We start from the raw sequence: 6,964 nt of genomic DNA, 5'->3' as shown, positions 1-6,964 counted from the left end.
CCTTTCATGAGCCCATTTCTGTCTCAGCAAATAAAGCCTCGTGTTTCATTTGTGTAATATCTGCGAGCGTGTTTTCATGTCGGGTCAAATTGTTCCACAATTTCCATTTGTTTAGAGTTCTCAAACTTTAGCAAGCGACCATTCCAAAACAGTTTTCAAGTTAATAAGATGTGAAGCAGCAATTGTGCCCTCGATTTTAGAAAAATTACCTCTTTAAGGGCACTTTCAACACAAATTTTCTCATCCCATCTCCGTCTCAGCAAATAAAGCCTCGTGTTCAATTTGTGTAGTATCTGTGAGCGTGTTGTCGGGTCAAATTGGCTCCCACTTCGCCTCCGAGCGCTCGTCGATGGGCGGGGCGAGGTTAGGGCTGTCACTCAACAACCATTATTGACATAAAGATCGAATGAAGAAGCGTAGGTAGGTATTTATTGTCTAATCATTTGTGAAGAGTCATCATTATCATCAACAATGGTTTCATTATCTATAAGAAATTATCGAGAGCTTCTACAAATAGCTTGACCCTGCCTATGAAACCGATGGTCCATGGAATCCCGGTAAGGGCATTCATTTGTATGATGAACACAGATATTTTGTTCATGAGTCATGGATGTGTTCTATGTATATAAGTATGTATATCGTTGCCCAGTAAAGTAATTCATAGTACTTACAAGCTTTGCTTAGTTTGAGGCTATGTCGATTTGTGTAAGATTGTCCCCAAATACATAAATAAAAATCTTTCAAAAGCTAGGGAGTCTAAACTTAAACTACTAGGAGTCTAGCCAAGACGACAATCATTCATCGATAAATGCCAAATGATTGTATATTATGTATATTATTAATAATGTAATATTTGTATACGTTATTTACGTTTTGATCAGTGGCGTAGCGTGCCTTGGCGGGGCCCCGTATACAAATTTGTTTGGGGGCCCTTAGGAAGGGTAAAGATTTCTCATAAAAACGCACGTTGGGGGCCCCCGTGGCCCGAGGGCCCCGTATAATTGATACGGCAGATACGGCGGTAGCTACGCCCGTGGTTTTGATTGACGTCTATCAGCGACGCGATCTGGATGCTATTATTTCAGAAACCCGTGGCAATTCACTTCTGATCCGATCTTACATTGCTCGTCAGAAGATAGAAAATAATTTTAAATAGGTAAATCTTTTAAATACGTTAGTATAGGGACACGTTATCTTATGAACAAACGTTCGGCACCTATTTCACCAACTTGACAATTAACACCTCTTGAAATTTTCCAGTGCATTTCCTGGTCGGTAAATACCGACGGTATACAGCGTGAATGTTTACCTGTTGGACCGGCAATGTACCACTAGTACGGTGAATTGTCAGGCGACTATTGTTAGCCCAGTAAAACATGGGTTTAGCGCTTGACATCACATCATACAGCATAACGTCATTTCTGACAACGCATGTTAGTGAGTAAGACACACACGTCACCGAGTTATTTATCATGCGCGATACATAACCATATTAGATTTTTCAGTTTTCCCTTTAGACGACCTTCTCCACATCGACCTTACTTTATTACCCTGTACCTAGTGAATAAATATTTAAAAATATAATCTACATATTTACAAGTATATTATAGTCGCATTTGTCGACTGGTCTGGCTTGGTGGGTAGTGACCCTCCCTGTGACTCTAAAGGTCCTGGGTTCGAATCCCAGCACCATTGGAGTCATGAGTATTTTCTATGTAAGTATTTAAGTATTCATGTTATACTTTATCTATCGGTGTCTGAGCTCCCATAATAACACCTTCTTGAGCGTACTGTGAGACTTAGTCAATTTGTGTAAGAATGTCCAATATTTATTGTTTGCAGTGGCAACCCTACTAACGAGTCGACGCCATCTATATAACAATTTAACAGGCCCGTTTCAACGGCTATAAATTAAACGATTTAACTGCCTCCTGCCTCCTCCGGCTATTACTAATTATCACTAATTAGGGGAGAGATTACTAACAGATTACTAGATTCTAATTAGGGCTTTAGCTAAGCCATGCGTTGAACCTATTATTTTTAGTTAATTTTATGCTTATATCGGTAATCTAACTCTCATGAATATCGACTTCCCTCTTCGAGATCATAATTATATTACATATAAAACTTTCATGTACTTATGCAATATTTCCCTACTACTAATTGTAAGTAAAAAGACTCTAAGTTATGGAGGAGCGGGGCATCCTGATACAGGTTTATTCACCTAAAAGGAAGCTCCAACCACTTATGCCAAATTGTAAACCTTTACTTCATAAGGAAATAAATATTTTCATTTTAATTTTCAATTATATGCAACTACAGTCACCTGGTAACTGTTTTATCCTACAGTTATAGCTGAAAACAAGAATTTGTCTAAAATGTCCATAGTACGAGTAGTTTTGTATAAATGTTCCATTTTCAGACTAGGAGCTCATTAGTGTCTTGTTGAATCTCTAAATACCTAAAACTCGATTGCCGATGTTTTTGTCAGCCAAAACATAAAAAATATACACCTGCGCGTTGACTAATAGTAACTCTTAAAATCAAATATTATCTAATTTAGCAAATTAATATGCTACATATATAGAAGAGCGTATGTGGGGCACCGGGGTGGAAAACGTCCGTCTGGGCGTCCCAGATACCGCTGGAGTGACGAAGTCCTAAAAGACCTGGTCGCCCTCGGAATACCCAACTGGCGTGAAGTGGCGCAGGATAGGGCAGAGTGGCGCTCTCTTGTGTCAGAGGCCAAGATTCTGTTTGGGTCACTGAGCCAGTGAAAAAAAAAATGCTTACAGAAAAGTAACGAAAAAGTTTCTAATAACTGGTCATGATTTTAAAACATCACTATTAAACACACTGTCTAGACACGATCAAATTTATCGCACTACTACTATACTACATAAAACGATTAATAAAACACTTAGCAAGCAACCACGGAACCATAAACGGCGCTTCCATAAAATGCCATTAATGAGCCTTTTAATTGCTCCCCACACTTTTATGAACCAATGGAATTATAAAATTCAAATTCTAATCATCACCTCTCTTCTTTAAACACTCACAAACTCCTAATCCACTCAAAAGCACATTTAAAATCACCTTTAAAAACATAAGTAACAAAACCCCTTTTACAATCAATAAAATATAAGATAGGATGTTGCAGTAGCGATCAAAATACGCATTTAAACACGCCACTGTTATTTAAACGCCCACAAACCAAATCAAAACTAATATATTGACATGAAAACCAAATTAGCAGCGATACAAACCCGACAGTTGCCACAAATCATACACAATAACCAATAAACAAAAAATACAAACCACTTACGCTGTTCTTCCCACCTTACCATACAAAAGAACGATGCTAAAACTTAAAAGAACGTATGTATAAAGCAGTTAACGTTTTTTATGAAGTTCTAAGAAGGATCATAATTGGCCCGATATTGGGCTAAATAATAGGCTATAAGAGGCCAAATTTGGCCCATAAAATAATGATCAAATTCGTTAGGCCCCAGGTAATATGCGTTAACAAATTTTCGAGTTCTGGACTGATGATGGGTAATCAGGGAAGATTGTGCTTTCTATTTATCCTTATTATGTCGGAGTATCTTCTACAATTGAAGATAATAAGCATGATGGATACCGTGGCAGTGATCAAGTACAAAATCTAAGATGTAAGTAGATATTCAGATGAAAAATGCCACATGTTACGTTAACCATTCGTGTAATCTACGAATGCGGGTTCGTGTTTGCACGTATGTCAGTGACGGGCATTGGAGTAAGATGCACTTAGATGTTTCCGAATTCATGCATAAATATTCGAGAAAAATAATTATGCCCGAAAGATAACGAAACTTGAACAATCGTTAGAACGCTTTTAAGAAGTATTTGCAGAACTCTTAATAGTTTCTAGAATTTTTATAAACCAAAAAATGGAAATACCTACCTTTGTGAGGGTAAAACAACTGTTTCATGGGCATAATAGATAGATAGAATACTTACCTACTCTTTATCGGCACAGCTCAGTAAAAAGATACAAAAGACAAAAAAAAACAATTAAATGTAGGGACAGGGACAGACAACAGGCGGTTAAGATCGCTAGAGAGTGATCTCTTCCAGACAACCTTAATTAATAATAGATAAGAAAATGTAGAGAGTTGGCACCTAAATACCTACAATATATTTTTATTGGCTTATGTTTCTTAACATCATTCTGAATTCGGTCGGTCCCGATAAATATTTGATCTATGGTCTATCAATACAAGACAAATCTCAAGCCAGCCGTACCTGTTGGCACTGTAGTTTGGCCAGATCACGGGTCGTGAGAGTATGTAAATCAAATAACGTAAGCCCGGCGTTGGCTTGGCGTGTTATAGGACTGGGAACACGAGTGCACACTTAGGCATTACGGTTGTTTTAGTGCTGTAACGCCTGGAGCTGATCTTATGGTTCAGTCTTAAATTATATGTTGACCAGCCTCTGTACAAATTTTCGTACATTTAGTATGCTGAATGGCCAAAACTTAGAGATTGTTTTGCTAACCGCTGACCCGGAAAGAAAGAAAGGGTTGATGTCGTTATCACCTGCCATTTTGTGTTGTGAAGAAGATCAGGCAGGGAGATCCGAAATGCAGGCGTTCTACGTAAAGCCCGCAGACCAGAAGCAATATCCACACTGACTCTTGAGAGAAGCCTTGCGTGCCCTCCCTTCGTTTCGTTCTACGCCTGAGTATTCACAGCGCTTTATCGTTTATCGATCGTCATCATGGCTACGGCACCTGGACCTTAATATCTCCTCATTTTTACTAGGTCGGTGGCAAACAAGTACACGGCCCGCCTCATCAGGCGCACCATCGCGGCTGCTTACCATCGTAAGCAGTCTCCGTAGCCTATGTACGGTCAACCAATTTGATTCCTAGGCCACTATAGAACCATGTCATAATGACTTCTACGACAGTGCTGAGTGATGCATGTCATGTATAGAATTTAAAGCGACAAGGTTCTATAGTGGCCTAGGATTCAAATTGGTTGACTGTACGCCTGCATGCACGTTGCCGACCCTAACTCCGCACCCTCGTTGAGCTCTGGCAACCTTACTCACCGGCAAGAACAAAACACTATGAGTAGGGTCTAGTTTTATTTGGCTGCGGTTTTCTGTAAGGTACTGTACTTCCCCAGTTACTTATTGAACTTAAAAATAAGAAAATATAGTACTCTTGCTTATTGTGCAGTGAATGGCAGCCCTATCCATTCCAGTCCATCATCAGGGCAGTTTGTATAACCCTAAACCCACACGACGTACAGACAGCATGTTAACAATGTACAGATACGAATAATAAAATTAATTATTAGGAATTTACTCATGACATGCCGGTGCATGTGAAATACAAGCAATTAATGGACTCAAATGTGATTTAGGGAGGGTGACATCATGAATTAGCTTTTTGTTAATAGTTATTTGTGCAACAAGAGAGGAAAGTTGTTTTTTCTTGCGAGTGTCGATTTTGAGTCCTGAGTAAGCGAAAGATTCTAAATTAGAATCTTTCAAATCATCAAAAACGCGAGATGTAAAATAACTTTGCTCTCGTGTGACACATACAACTTTTCACCTCAGTAGTGAGAACATATTAAAGGTTAACAAAATTCAACATCAGCTAGTTAACCAAGTAAAGTTAACCACATTTATTTACATTCATGAATGAAAGGCAAATCATCATTATGACGAAAGCTTGTCTCACTCCTTGGAGTGAGGAAAGTAGGCTTGTTCGAGCTGCTGAGGTGAAAATATATTTAAGATATTCTTATGTTTTCTTTAATTATGTTACATGACCTATCGTATCATATAACTCAAAATAGTTATACTACGTTTATCAATAATAATATAACTTCGTTCCAAGCGAGTGTTTTACGACACTCACACACTTTTATTATTTATCGTCGCGTTCGCTAACATCTAGCTCTGAGCATACGATAGAAAAATCCAAGTCCAATTCAAGAAGATCGCAGTTGTATCCGACATCTGATACCTGTCATGTAATACAATGTGAAAACGCTCTAATTCTGAGTATGTTGGTCCTTGGTACTTGATTGCACTCTGTATACCTACACTCGCTTGGAGACAGATTCTTCCTGCACTTTGATTTTAAATTGTCATATATGCCAGATAAAGACAGTTTAACAGTATCGTAAACACATCTTCATTTTTAGTAACAAAACTTCCTTGAGACACAGCCACATTATACACAAGAATGCCGAGAACGAGGGTAGTTTCTCGCCTCCCGTGCCGCCGCCGCCGCCGTTGCCCACGCCGACCAATCGCTTGCGGACAGCTGCAGCTCGCAGTTTACGTCGGTCCACCAACGCGTCCTCCAGTTGAAGCTCCTCATTATGGAGTGAAATTAAACATGTTACAATCTTCTACTTGAAATACGTGAGAGACCCATTTTAATATGTTTAATAACATTTTCAGTTGCATTATTATAAGACAATTTAAATTGAATTTAAGTGAGATTTGTTTGCCGACAGTCCGGGGCGTGTCCCTCACGACGCAAGCGCACCCTGAACTCCAGAACCAAAAGGACGTAACTCCATATGCCATTATACGGCACTTGTACCCTACTAGTGTTGGGACACAACCGCCTCGCCGGCATTACGCGCATTAACTAATATTTAAACACATCGATATCGTGACCTGACTGCGGGCTTTGCAAAACGGATAGAAATATGCTATATCTTTCTATGCTGGGATAATTTACGACTCATTAGAGAAAAATATAATATTTGGAGATGCATGTGATGTAAAAGGTATCTAAGGGTCTGTTTCCTTTTATCTGTTACCTTCCGTGATTATTTCTCAGTTGATGGTCTCATCGGAAGATCGGCGCTGGAAGTCGCCTCGCCTGCAACATGCTGAGATGAGGCCATTTCGTGACGCTTTATTCTCACTATGTTCTCTTTTATGTATT

This window comes from Cydia pomonella, chromosome 21, assembly GCF_033807575.1.
Source record: "Cydia pomonella isolate Wapato2018A chromosome 21, ilCydPomo1, whole genome shotgun sequence".
Lineage (NCBI taxonomy): Eukaryota > Metazoa > Arthropoda > Insecta > Lepidoptera > Tortricidae > Cydia > Cydia pomonella.
This window is presented reverse-complemented; position numbering follows the sequence as displayed.